This window comes from Tamandua tetradactyla, chromosome 23, assembly GCF_023851605.1.
Source record: "Tamandua tetradactyla isolate mTamTet1 chromosome 23, mTamTet1.pri, whole genome shotgun sequence".
NCBI classification, from domain to species: Eukaryota; Metazoa; Chordata; class Mammalia; order Pilosa; family Myrmecophagidae; genus Tamandua; species Tamandua tetradactyla.
The window spans coordinates 53,136,781-53,151,861 of record NC_135349.1 but is presented as its reverse complement, the minus strand read 5'-3'; the positions used below and the strand labels follow the sequence as shown (position 1 = coordinate 53,151,861).

General features: G+C 39.3%; 1 protein-coding gene and 1 pseudogene across 2 annotated transcripts in view; one reads left to right on the top strand and one right to left on the bottom strand.

The window, feature by feature from the left end:
- The window catches only part of ADCY9 (adenylate cyclase 9), a 215,169-nt gene that overhangs the window by 100,753 nt on the left and 99,335 nt on the right, over positions 1–15,081 (bottom strand). The window lies entirely within an intron of this gene.
- Positions 6,319–6,998, top strand: LOC143667819 (trafficking protein particle complex subunit 13 pseudogene; annotated as a pseudogene).

The following is a 15,081-nucleotide window of genomic DNA, read 5'->3' as shown; positions in this document are numbered from 1 at the left end:
AACATTGTGTTGGAAGTTCTAGCCAGAGCAATTAGGCAAGAAAAAGAAATACAAGGCATCAAAATTGGAAAGGAAGAAGTAAAACTATCACTGTTTGCAGATGATATGATACTATATGTAGAAAACCCAGAAAAATCCACAACAAAATTACTAGAGCTAATAAATGAGTACAGCAAAGTAGCAGGCTACAAGATCAACATTCAAAAATCTGTAGCTTTTCTATACACTAGTAATGAACAAGCTGAGGCGGAAATCAAGAAACGAATCCCATTTACAATCGCAACTAAAAGAATAAAATACCTAGGAATAAATTTAACCAAAGAGACAAAAAACCTATATAAAGAAAACTACAAAAAACTGTTAAAAGAAATCACAGAAGACCTAAATAGATGGAAGGGCATACCGTGTTCATGGATTGGAAGACTAAATATAGTTAAGATGTCAATCCTACCTAAATTGATTTACAGATTCAATGCAATACCAATCAAAATCCCAACAACTTATTTTTCAGAAATAGAAAAACCAATAAGCAAATTTATCTGGAAGGGCAGGGTGCCCCGAATTGCTAAAAGCATCTTGAGGAAAAAAAACGAAGCTGGAGGTCTCGCGCTGCCTGACTTTAAAGCATATTATGAAGCCACAGTGGTCAAAACAGCATGGTATTGGCATAAAGATAGATATATCGACCAATGGAATCGAATAGAGTGCTCAGATATAGACCCTCTCATCTATGGACATCTGATCTTTGATAAGGCAGTCAAGCCAACTCACCTGGGACAGAACAGTCTCTTCAATAAATGGTGCCTAGAGAACTGGATATCCATATGCAAAAGAATGAAAGAAGACCCATATCTCACACCCTATACAAAAATTAACTCAAAATGGATCAAAGATCTAAACATTAGGTCTAAGACCATAAAACAGTTAGAGGAAAATGTTGGGAGATATCTTATGGATCTTACAACTGGAGGTGGTTTTATGGACCTTAAACCTAAAGCAAGAACACTGAAGAAGGAAATAAATAAATGGGAGCTCCTCAAAATTAAACACTTTTGTGCATCAAAGAACTTCATCAAGAAAGTAGAAAGACAGCCTACACAATGGGAGACAATATTTGGAAACGACATATCAGATAAAGGTCTAGTATCCAGAATTTATAAAGAGATTATTCAACTCAACAACAAAAAGACAGCCAACCCAATTACAAAATGGGAAAAAGACTTAAACAGACACCTCTCAGAAGAAGAAATACGGATGGCCAAGAGGCACATGAAGAGATGCTCAATGTCCCTGGCCATTAGAGAAATGCAAATCAAAACCACAATGAGATATCATCTCACACCCACCAGAATGGCCATTATCAACAAAACAGAAAATGACAAGTGCTGGAGAGGATGCGGAGAAAGAGGCACACTTATCCACTGTTGGTGGGAATGTCAAAGGGTGCAACCACTGTGGAAGGCAGTTTGGCGGTTCCTCAAAAAGCTGAATATAGAATTGCCATACGACCCAGCAATACCATTGCTAGGTATCTACTCAAAGGACTTAAGGGCAAAGACACAAACGGACATTTGCACACCAATGTTTATAGCAGCGTTATTTACAATTGCAAAGAGATGGAAACAGCCAAAATCTCCATCAACAGAAGAGTGGCTAAACAAATTGTGGTATATACATACGATGGAATATTATGCAGCTTTAAGACAAGATAAACTTATGAACCATGTAATAATATGGATGGACCTAGAGAATATTATGCTGAGTGAATCCAGCCAAAAACTAAAGGACAAATACTGTATGGTCCCACTGATGTGAACGGACATTCGAGAATAAACTTGAAATATGTCATTGGTAACAGAGTTCAGCAGGAGTTAGAAACAGGGTAAGACAATGGGTAATTGAAGCTGAAGGGATACAGACTGTCCAACAGGACTAGATACAAAAACTCAAAAATGGACAGCACAATAATACCTAATTGTAAAGTAATCATGTTAAAATACTGAATGAAGCTGCATCTGAGCTATAGGGTTTTTTTTTGTTTTTGTTTGCTTGTTGGTTTGTTTGTTGTTGTTGTTTTTTACTATTACTACTACTTTTATTTCTTTTCTTTATATTAACATTTTATATTTTTTTCTGTTGTCTTGCTAGTTCCTCTAAACCGATGCAAATGTACTAAGAAACAATGATCATGCATCTATGTGATGATGTTAAGAATTACTGAGTGCATATGTAGAATGGTATGATTTCTAAATGTTGTGTTAATTTCCTTTTTTTTTTTCTTTCCGTTAATAAAAAAAAAAAAAAAATAAAGCTATATAATTATATAATCATCTTCAACAAACAAGGCTACCGGAACACAGCTCTACAGTTTCAGGTACTTCCCTCCAGCCACTCCAACACACCATAAATTAAAAAGGGATATCTGTATAATGTGTAAGAATAATCTCCAGGATAACCTCTTGACTTGGTTTGAAATTTCTCAGCCACTGACACTTTATTTTGTCTCATTTCTCTCTTCCCCCTTTTAGTCAAGAAGGATGCAAGGTCCCGGCTCATCCTGGAATTTCTGTCCCACATTGCCAGGGAGATTTACACCCCTGGGAGTCATGTTCCACGTAGCAGGGAGGGCAGTGAGTTCACTTCCTTGTCGGCTTAGAGAGAGGCCACATCTGAGTAACAAAAAAGGTTTTCTGGAAGTGACTCCTAGGCCTAATTTTAAGTAGGCTTAGCCTATCCTTTGCAGGAATAAGTTTCACAAGGGCAAACCCCAAGATCGAGGGCTCCGCCTATTGATTTGGTTGTTCCCACTGCTTGTGAGAATATCAGAAATTCTCCAATTGGGGAAGCTGAATATTTCCTCTTTCTCCCCATTCCCCCAAGGGAGCTTTGCAAATCTTCTTTATTCACTGTCCACATCACAATGAGATTTATCGGGGCATCACACTAACCTGGACAAACCAACAAAATCTCATGCCCTATTCAAGATTTAATGTACTTATGGTGCTCAACTAAATTAACTGTACAAGTTGAATTAGGAAAATCACTACCCATAATATAAATTTTGCCCCAAATAAACACCTCTCCCTTAAGTCTCACACAGAAGTTGAAGTTTTAAAATATAGACGATATCATCCTTTACCTAGTCTTCTGATGTACCTTAGCCCTAGCTAGATCAGCTTTATTCATACCTCTACTCAATGTTTGTTTACTTTTTCAACTTTTTAAACAGTTCCTGCATGGGGTACTGCTGACTCTCATAGCTTCAGAACTTTAACTCTGAGTCCCAGGTATCACATAAATATCCAAAGTTTCTAGGAAAGACCATATTATATACAAACAGCTCAGTATGTCAGAGTTCAAAATTAACAGTTATACCTCCTGAATATATGTGACTGCTGTAAGAGCTTATGACCAAGAACCCTTTACAATAAACTCCAAGCTGATCATTCATGCTCTTGACTTTAGTTGACTGAATTTTTATATTATAGTTAGTCCATGTGATTGAGGCATGATAATATTTGCCTTTTTGTTACTGTTATTTCATTCAATATACAGCGCTTACGGTTCATTCACCTAGTTGCTTATCTCACAACTTTATTCCTTCTTGCAGCTGCTCAGTAGTCCACTGTACATATACACCACAGTGCCCCCTTCCATTCCTCAGTTATTGTACTCTTAGGCCTCCTCCATTCATTGTGGCTCATGAACACTGCAGCCATAAACACCAGTATGCAAATGTCCATTTGTGTCCCTACACTCAGTTCCAATACCCTTCTGGCAACAGATAATCAAGCACAGGCATACACATACACACACACACACACACACACACGCCCCCATTCCCCTGCCGATGAACACAGACTTCCACAGGGTGTTTAGATCAGATGAGATCCAAGCCAAGTCCAAGGATTTGGGCTAACTAAATTTTGAACACCTTCTGCTAAGTTACCATCAAAATAAATCATTGGCATGTCAACTTAAATCTCTGCACTCAGCTCTCTAAGCCAGAGTGAAACCAGATCTTACCTCTCCGTCACACAAAAGAACAATAAAAGTGGCACTGCATAAAGGCATTCCAACCAACTCACCTCACACTTTATATCCTGTCCTTCAAATCTCTTTTCTCTCCATGGTCCTTTCACCAAACAGAGACAACTAATTCTTCAAAGTATCAAAATCTTTTGGTTTGATTTAGAAATATCACTAAAGAAGAACTTTTTCTCTGAGTATGTTGGAAATGTTATTTCCTTTAGGCTATTACTATAAGGAAGTATCCCTAAATTAACTAAGGCCTTTTTTAAGGCAATGGTGTATATTTAAAACGTTGTATTGCTTGTGGCAGGGGCTGGCAGAGTCCACCCAACGCTGGGGGACATGGTTGTGGGACATGGCTTTGGGAAGGGAGCTCTTATCTGTCATCCTGCTGAGGCCAAGGTATAAGGCCAAGGCCTTGATGACCCATGGGTCAGAAGACTGATGACATACCAGGGGACTCATCAAGTAAATAAATATATTGACGATGACAGAAGCCAAGTTTCTTATGTTGGAGAAGGCAGGTATAACCAGGGCAAGGCAGAAAGCTAAAATAAACCATGCGATTTCGGAGGCAAATTGGAGATACCATGATTTTGATAGATATGGAACTTTAAATCCAGTTGTGTATACATGCAGATATGCATATGCTGTGTGTGTGTGTGTGTGTGTGTGTGTACCTACATATATTTCCCAACTCTGTCCACTGAGAAGGCCTAGAAGCCAGGACACCCCAGGAATAACGAACACGTGGAATGCTCAGATCTTGGTCTCAAACAACCATTCTCCACTTAAAGGAGCTAGGGCTTATTGGAGAAGTGGCTGATTCCAGGGTTGTGGCAAGGAAAGTTCAAGATGAGTCTGAGAATGCTATACCAGAAGTAAGGAATTTCTCAATGAACAATATGGATATGTCAAAAAGACACAGGATCCAGCTTCAAAGGGCTTCCACTGGTCAAATCTGGAACAATCTAAGCATCAACATAAATAATGATAGTAATGGATTATAAGCCAATGAATAAAATAAGAATCTATGATCCTCCTTATATGATGCATTTAGAAGCTGCAGTGCTACTTTGTGGTCTTCCTGCCAAAACTGTATAACCTGAACCCAGTCATGAAGAAGAGTCATACAAACCCAAACTGAGGGACATTCAACAAAGTAACCAGCTGGTTCTCTTAAAAAATGTCAAGGTCATGAAAGGCAAAGACTAAGTAACTGTTACCGATTGAGGGAGAATAAAGAGCCATGAAAACTAAATGCAATGTATAATACTGAATTGGCTTCTGGGCCTAAAAAGGACAATACTGGGATAACTGCAAAAATCTGGAAGTATAAAAAGAAATCCTGAAAAGAAACCAAACAGAAATACTAGAGATGAAGGCCATACTAACTGAAATGAAAAATTCCTTGGGGGGTTTCAGCAGCAGACTGGAGCTGGCAGAAAAATCAGTGACTTCAAAAACAAGACAACTGAAATGATTCAGGCTGAGAAAAAGAAAGAATAAAGAATGATAAAAAGGGAAAGAGCCTAAGAGACCTATGGGACACCATCAAGCATACCTATATATGTATTACGGGAGTCACAGAAGAAGGGAGAAAGAGAAGAAGGAATATTCAAAGACATAATGGGAGAAAGCTTCCCAAATTTAATGAAAGATGTGGATATGCACGTTGAGAAGCCCAAGGAACCCAGACAGGATAACTCAAAGAGAACCACACCCAGAAACCTACTAGTCAAATTGTCAAATGCCACGGACAAGGAGAGCATTCTGAAAGCTGCAAGAAAAAAGCAGCATGTTATGTATAAGGGGGTGTCATAAGATTAAGTTCCAATTTCTCATCAGAAACCATGGAGGCAAGGAGGCAACGAGATGAACTAGTAAAGGCTGAAAGAAAACAACTGCCAGCCAAGAATTTTATATCCAGCAAGACTTTTTCAAAAATGAGGGAGAGAGTCTAAAAGAGAAATAAATACCTGGAGAATTTAGAGAAAAAGCCACAGATGGAGGAGCCAGAAGATGAAGCAACAAAACCCAGGAGAGAAGGACCAGTAGACATTGCTATGTGCCGTGCTTCCTAACAGAGAAGCCCAAGCTCTCCAGTAACTAGTTTTCAGAGAAGGTGTTACCATCCCTCTATGGGCCAAACCCCCTCAAAATGGTCTCCCATCCAGTGTCACTCACACCAATAGAACAAAACGAGTTTTGGTAAAGCCAAGAAGCACTTTATTCTTTGGTCAAAGAATGGAGAAGGGTGGACCCATGTCCAAAAGGCACCTCCTCCCCACAGGGAGCTTGGTGTGTGCAGTGAGTTGCATAACTCAGAGTGGAGAAAAAATGTTCTTTAGAAAATTCTTCAAATTTCAGGTTCTCAAACCACTGGATGTGAAAACCAAATTTTACAATGCAGAGACTGACGAAGTAGTTCTTGAAGTGCCAATTCAGAGTATAACAACCTCATCCACGTTTATGAAGAAGGTTTCATTGGAGCCATCCATAATGTACAATGTAGCAGAATTAAATTCTGTCAACCAAGCTGGAGAATGTGTGTCTACATTTGGGTCATGAGCCTATTTGCGGCCAATGGATACACACCAGTACTTATACTGCCTGAAGCACAAGGAGGAGTTTGCAGAAAAAGGAGGCATCACTGAGGGAGTAACTGTGATTGGAAAATTGGATACAGTGTGGAAGACAAATCTAGGTGAAAGGGGAAGGTGATAGACCAGCCAATTTCAAGGAATGGCTCCAGGTTATGGTGATGTTAGGTTATCTTTGGAGGCAATCCCAGACACCTTAAACCTAGAACCTTTCCATATTACCTGTAAAATAACAATCTGCAGTCCTGCAGTGAAAGGACTAGGGATCTTGTTTTGGGAATATGCAATACTAAGTCTATCCACAGGTGTGGCATTTCAGGAAGACCGCTTGGAAAGCTACATCCAAGTCAAGGATTGAGATGAGGTCCTATTGGATAAGGGTGGACCCTAAATCCAAGGAGAGTGGCTTTAGAAGAAATGGAAAAGGACACACAGACAGAAGAAGACAATGGGAAGGTGGAGGCAGAGCCTGGAGGAGTGCAGCCACCAGCCAAGGACTGCCAAGGATGGCCAGAAACCACCAGAAGCTTGGAGAGAAGTGAGAGAAGAAACTTGTTTTAAGCCACCCAGTGTGTGGTGCAGCAGCCAGGAAAATGAATCCACTAGTCAGAGAATATTTAAAATGGCTTTTTCTACAACACAAAAATCTCATGCAGTACGTGAATTAATTAAGGTGAAGCACGTAAACTTGGCATCCAAAGTTGAGCTAAAGGAATCTGAGCATCTCAAGGCACATACTACGTAATCACAGCTTCTACAGGATGCTAAGGACTGGAAACAGTGGAGACTGTCCAGGAGACAGCCTGGAAACAGTGGAGACTGTCAAACACAACAGAAGTCCTGGGCTGGGCTTTTTTTTAAGAGACAAACTGATTTTTAAATGACAACCATACAAAAGGCACTGGTTTAGATGTTTTGACAGATTACCAATGATCTACTATAATAATTTCTTGGAATATAGGCTAAAACTATGGGGATGAACATACTATTGAATAGTTCTGTAGTCCTGTAATCTCAGCTATGCATCATACACATACACAATGCATGGTCACACGCAAATCTGTCATTTAAAATTATGAAGTCTAAAAATGCAGTGAACTGGGCCAACAAGCCATTCATTACCAAGTAAGTCCAAGATAAACCTATGATTAACAATAGAAAATACCTTTGGATTAGCATACTGGAAATAGTTAAAATGAGAAGAACCTTCACAGAAAAGACACTATTTAAAAACTTAGAGAACTATAAAATACATCGGTCCTCTAGAAGGGCATCAGACAGAAGTAACCTCCCCACACACTGCCCCAGTCGGAAGCAGGGCGGGTCCCAAGCTTAGGCATGGCAGGACAATAGTTGATTGTAGCATGCAGCCATCAGTGTGTTGTTGAGAAGGGCAGGAACAGGCAGCCTGCACTTTGATGTTTCCCTTTCGTGGAGATTTAAGATCAGTTTTAAGAACTACAAGCCGGGACTTCTGGGAAGCTGGCCGAATAGAATAGGTGGAGCTCAGCCCTACTCCACGGAAAAATTAGAAAAGGGACCAACTGAGATGGGGATTCAAGAGTGCAACTGACCTACGAGAGCTTTCTGCACCACATAGGACAGCCCTAGAAGCAGAAAGCTAGAGTCTGGGGTAGAGAGGTGGAGCCCACGGGAGTGCACAGAGAGAAGCCAAGACTAGGAAGTAAGCCAGGCCACATTCCTCATAGGCGCTACCCTCACCAGCACAACCCTATGACCTGTGACTCACCCCACACCCCATGCAACTGAACCCCACTAACTGCTCCCATTCCCCAAGCTCCAAGCGCCCCGCCCCACCAGCCCCCAGTGTACATACTCACCCCACACCCGCACCCCAACCCACCTCTCCTGTACCCCTCCCAAGCACTACCTCTCCCTCCCTGTTCCCTGCAGGCTGTTGTCAGCACATAAAGGCTAACCTCCATACCTAGGTTACCCCCACCCCCCACCCATAGGGTCGCACAGCCTCTCCCTGCCCCCCCCCAAACTCTGTGCATTAGTTTACAGCCTCCTAGACCTGCGCATGCCTATGGGCCCCCAATCATGTCCTTCAGCTCTGGGAAATTCAGTTTATGGCAGTCCTAGAACCTCGCATGCCCACGGCTCTCAGTCACACTTCCCAGCTCTGAGAAAGTGCTGACCTGCACAGCTGGGTCACATCTCCCACCAACAAATGAAGGTATAACAGTGACCTGCTGCCACAGCTTATGCATGTACACAAAGGGCCCCTTGCCCTAGACCAGTGCACACCAGGGTTACGTCCCCCAGACCAGTGCACCCACATGGTTACATCCTCTCTGGCTGCTGGGCACCTACATTCACAAGCACCAGCATAACACCCCCATCCTGCACCTATAATTGCCCTGAAACGAATCACCGCACAGTTGTGCCCCCTGTGCACCCTGCTCCCTGCTGCACATTCATCCTGCAAACAAAAGGCCTTAGACTACCGAAGGAAATCAACTCCCAGAGGAAGTCAATCAAGATACTTACATGTAACAAAAACAACAGAAGATCATTAAGCATATCACAATGCAGACAGATATAGCCCTGCCTAACAACCAAATTAAAACACCAGAGGAGACACAGATGTTAATTAAAGATGTTCATAAAATTCTACTTAACAAAATAAGTTGGATGGCAAATGATATAAAGGACATCAAGAAGACAGTAGAAGAGCATAAAGAGGAATTTGAAAGAAAAGAAAAATAGAAGATATCACAGAGATTAAATACTCTGTTGACCAAAAAAAAAAAAAAAAAAACATACTAGAGGCACACAACACCATATTTGAAGACATGGAAGAAAGAATAAGTGATATAGAGGACAGGATAAATGACTTTGAAGACGCAAAACAGCAAATGGCAAAAAAGATGGAAAAATTGGATCTGAGGGAAATGATAGACAAAACAAAGTGCACAAAATAAGAATCAGTGGTGTTCCAGAAGGAGAAGAGAAGAGTAAAGGGCTAGAAGAGCAGTTGAGGACATAATGGGGGAAACTTCCCAACGCTTATAGAGAATATATATATATATATATATATATATATACACACACACACACACAAGTCAAAGAAGCCCAACAAACTCCAAAGAGAACAAATCCAAATAGACATTCCCCAAGACACATGCTAATCAGTCTGCCAAATGTTGAAGAGAAGCAGAAAATTCTGAAAACAGCAAGGGAAAAACAATCTACTACATAGAAAGGAAACCACATAATACTGAGTTCAGACTACTCAATTAACACCATGGAGGCAAGAAGGCAGTGGTATGATATATTTAAGATTCTGAAAGAGAAAGGCTTCCAGCCGAGAATTCTGTACCCAGCCAAATTGTCCTTCAAAACTGAGGGAGAGATTAAAATTTTCACAGACAAACAAGTTCTGAGAGAATTTGTCAAAAAGAGAGCAGCCCTACAAGAAATATTGAAAGGCATACTGCTGGCTGAAAAAAAAAGACAGGAGAGGGAGGTCTGGAGGAGGGCAAAGAACTGAAGCGTTCCAGTAAGGTTAACTTAAAGGATAAAAATAGAAAGAGGGAAAAGAATATATATATCTGACAAATAAAATTAAAAAGATAAGGTGGTAGATTCAAGAAATGCCTTTTCACTAATATTTTGAATGTTAATGGACTAAATTTACCAATTAAAAATACAGATTGGTAGAACAGATTAAGAAATATAATCCAGCTATAGGCTGCTTACAAGAGACTCATCTTAGAACAAGGATACAAACAGATTGAAAGTGAAAGGATGGAAAACTATTTTCCATGCAAATTGTAACCAAAAGAAAGCAGAAGTAGGTATATTAATATCGGACAAAATAGACTTTAAATGTAAAGGCATCATAAGAGACGAAGAAGGATACTATATACTAATTAAAGGGTCAATTCACCAAGAAGATTTAACAATCATAAATGTTTATGCTTCCAATCAAGGAGCTCCAAAGTACATGACACAGACATTGGCAAAACTGAACAGAATGATAGATATTTCAACAACAATAGTAGGAGACGTCAATACACCACTCTCCTCTATAGATAGAACAATCAGACAGAAGATCAACAGGGAAATAGAGAAGTTAAATAACTTGATAAGTGAAGTAGACCTAACAGACATATATAGGTCACTGCACCCCAAAACACAAGGATACACATTCCTCTCCAGTGCTCCTGGAACATTCTCCAGGATAGATCATATGCTAGGGCATAAAACAGGTCTTTACAAATTAAAAAACATTGAAATTTATTTATTTCAATGTGATCTTCTGATCACAATGAGATGAAGCTGGATCTCAATAACCACCAAAGAATGAGAACATTCACAAATATATGGAGATTAAATAGCAAACACTTAAACAACGAGTGGGTCAAAGAAAAAATTGCTAGAAAAATCAGTAGCTATCTGGAGATGAATGAAAATGAGAATGCAACATATCAGAACCTATGGGATGCAGCAAAGGCTGTGCTGAGAGGGAAATTTATTGCACTAAATGCCTATATTAAAAAACAAGAAGGAGCAAAAATTGAGGACTTAACAGCACACCTGGAAGAACTTGAGAAAGAACAGCAAACTAACCCCAGGCAAATAGAAGAAGGGAAATAACAAAGATTAAAGCAGAGATAAAGGAATGGGAGAGCAAAGAACAACAGAAAGAATCAGTAAAACCAAAAGTTGGTTCTTTGAGAAAATTAATAAAATTGATGGGTCACTAGCAAGACTGACAAAGAAAAAAAGAGAAAGGATGCAAATAAAGAAAATCCGGAATGAGAGGGGTTGCATAACCATAGACTCTGAGAAATAAAAGAAATCACAAGATGATACTATGAACAACAATACGCCAACAAACTAGACAACTTAGATGAAATAGACAAATTCCAGGAAACACATAAACAAGCTACACTGACTCAGGAAGAAATAGAAGATCTCAACAAACCAATCACAAGTAAAGAGATTCAATCAGTCATCAAAAATCTTCCACAAAGAAAAGCCCAGGGCCAGATGACTTCACAGGGGAATTTTACCAAACATTCCGAAAAAGACCAATACCAATCCTGCTGAATCTTTTCAAAAAATTGAGGAAAAAGGAACTCTACCTAACTCATTTTATGAAGCTAATACCATTTTAATACCCAAACCAGGTAAAGAGGCTGTAAGAAAGGAAAACTAAAGGCCAATCTCCCTAATGAACACAGATGCAAAAAACTCAACAAAATATTAGCAAATCAAATCCAACAACACATTAAAAGAATTATACACCACGACCAAGTGGGGTTTATATCAGGAATGCAAGGATGGTTCAACACAAGAAAATTAATTAATGTAATACAGCACATTAACAAATTGAAAGGGAAAAATCACATGATCATCTCAATCAAAGCTGAAAAAGCATTCAACAAAATTCAACAACCTTTTCTGATAAAAACACTCCAAAAGATAGGACTCAAAGGCAACTATCTCAGTATGATAGAGGGAATATATGAAAAACCTATAGCCAGCATCGTACTCAATCGAGAGAGACTGAAAGCTTTACCCCTAAGTTCAGGAATGAGACAACGATGCCCACTGTCACCACTATTATTCAACATTCTTTTAGAAGTTCAAGCTAGAGCAATCAGGCAGGACGAAGAAATAAAAGGCATCCAAATTGGAAAGGAAGAAGTAAAACTCTCATTATTTGCAGATGACATGATACTATACTTGGAAGATCCTGAGAAATCTACAGCAAAGTTACTTGAGCTAATAAACAAATTCAGCCACGTGGCAGTATATAAAATAATGTGCAAAAATCAGTAACGTTTCTATACACAAGCAGTGACCTAGCTGAGGAGTCAGTTAAGAAAAAAATTTCATTCCAAATAGGAACTAAAAGAATCAAGTACTTAGGAGTGAACTTAACTAGGGATGTAAAGAACTTGTACACAGAAAACTACATAACATTGTTAAAAGATAGCAAAGGAGATCTAAATAGGTGGAAAGACATTCCCTGCTCATGGACAGAAAAGCTAAATATAGTTAAGATGTCAACTCTCCCCAAATTGATCTACAGATTCAACACAGTACCAATTAAAATTCCAACGACCTACTCTGAAGACTTGGTAAAGCAAAGTACCAAATTCATCTGGAAGGTAAAGAGACCCCGAATAGCTAAAAGCATCCTTAAAAAGAACGAAGGGTGGTGCATATGTGGCTCAGTGGCAAGAATCCTCGCCTGCTGAGCCGGAGACCCTGAGACCTGGGTTTGAATCGCGGAGCCTGCCCATGCAAAAGGAGAAGAAGAAGAACAAAGTGGGAGGATTAATACTCCCTGACTTTAAAACCTATTATAAAGCCAGTGGTCAAAACAGCACAGTACGGGTACAAAGATAGAAGCATTGACCAATGGAATCGAATCAGAGTGCAGAAACAAACCAAAAAATCTATGATGGTTTGACAAAGCCCGAAATCCTCCAAAATGGGACAATATAGTCTTTTCAATAATTGGGCATGGAAGAACTAGATATAAATAGCCAAAAGAATGAAAGAGGACCCCTATCTTACATCGTACACAAAAACTAACTCAAAGTGAATCAAACATCTAAATACAAGAACTAGCACCATAAAGCTTCTAGAAGAAACTGTAGGGAAACATCTTCAAGATCTAGTAATAGGAGGTAGCTTCCTAAACTTTACACCCAAAGCACAAACAACAAAAGAAAAAATAGATAAATGGGAACTCCTCAAAATCAAATGTTTCTGCACCTCAAAAGACTTTGTCAAAAAAGTGAAGAGTCAGCCAACTCAATGGGAGAAAATATTTGGAAATCACATATCGGACAAAGGTTTTGACTTCCTGTATATACAAAGAAATCATACAACTCAACAACAAAAGAACAAACAACCCAATTATAAAATGGGCTAAATATATGAATAGGAATTTTTCTGAAGATCAAATACAAATGGTTCAAGAGCACACGAAGAGATGCTCATTTTCATTGGCTATAAGGGGAATGCAGATCAAGACTACAATGAAATACCACCTCATACCTATAAGAATGGCTGCTATTAAACAAAGAGGAAATTATAAATGTTGGAGAGGATGTGAAGAAACTGGGACACTTACACACTGGTGGTGGGAATGCATAATGGTGTAGCCACTGTGGAAGACTGTTTGGCGATTCCTTAGGAAACTAAATATCAAGTTGCCCTATGACCTAGCAACGGCACTACTTGGTATACACCTAGGAAAGCTGAAAGCAATGGCACAACAGTCGTTTGTACATCAATGTTCATAGCAGCATTATTCACAATCACCAAAAGATGGAAACAAACCAAATGCCCATCAACAGACGAGTAGATTAACAAAATGTGGTGTGTATATGTATATATGATGGAATATTATGCAGCAGTAAGGTGAAATGATGTCCTGAAGCACATAACAAGATGGATGAGCCTTGAGGACATAATGCTGAGTGAAACAAGCCAGACACAAAAGGATAGATACTGTATGATTCTACTTTTATGACCAGCATAAAGGTTTAATCAGAGGCTTATAATACAGAATATAGAAGACTTAGATATACATATAAGCTAGAGATGGGTGAATGGTTAGCTAATGAAGTTGAACTCCACTGTAAGGGAATAGATAGAAGTGAAGGTGGTTCTCTAGTTGGTCTATAAGTAATATTACTATATTAAAGATGAACAAGATTGAAAGGGGTTGTATAGACATACGTGTCCCACTAATTAACACTAGAAATATGAATTAGTTCTTGTAGGAATTACTTCAAAGATATGATTCACGTACAAAGAGTGTTTAAGTCCAGGGTACAGGGAGAAAACTACTACTGCATTGTATGGGCTATGTTCAAAAGGAAAACATCAGTACTACCATAGCAACAGCAGAGATAAATAATAGGGGGAGGGACAAGAGTTAAGAGGAGGTTTAGATTTCCTATTTGGCAAGGGCGTGTTTCTCTTGAGATCAGTGAAATTATCTAAAATTGAAGCTGTTGATGGACTGTGGTCTTTGGGCACTATACATGATTCTTGATGAAAGCAGGTGGCTGAAGGATGCACTGACTGAGACGTAGACTGGCAAACATATATGCTTATGAACAAAGGTTGTGCTGCGACAAAAAGGAACAAAGTCATGAGGCATGCAATGATGTGAATGAACATGTGGGACATTTGGTGAGGCATTTAATCCAGGAGCAAAAGAACAACAATGGTATGGTCACCTTTAGAAAATGCTTATAAGAAAACAGGGGTTTAGACTGTAAGCTTTTAGAGCAGACACATTAAGTACAGAGTGGTGATTATTATTTCTGGATTTCAAGAGGCTGTTTTATATATATATATAATCTGATACTTAGAGATAAGAACGAAGCTGATCAGGTTGGGGTTAAAGTAATGTAGAACATAGGTGTAAGGAAGACAGGGTCTA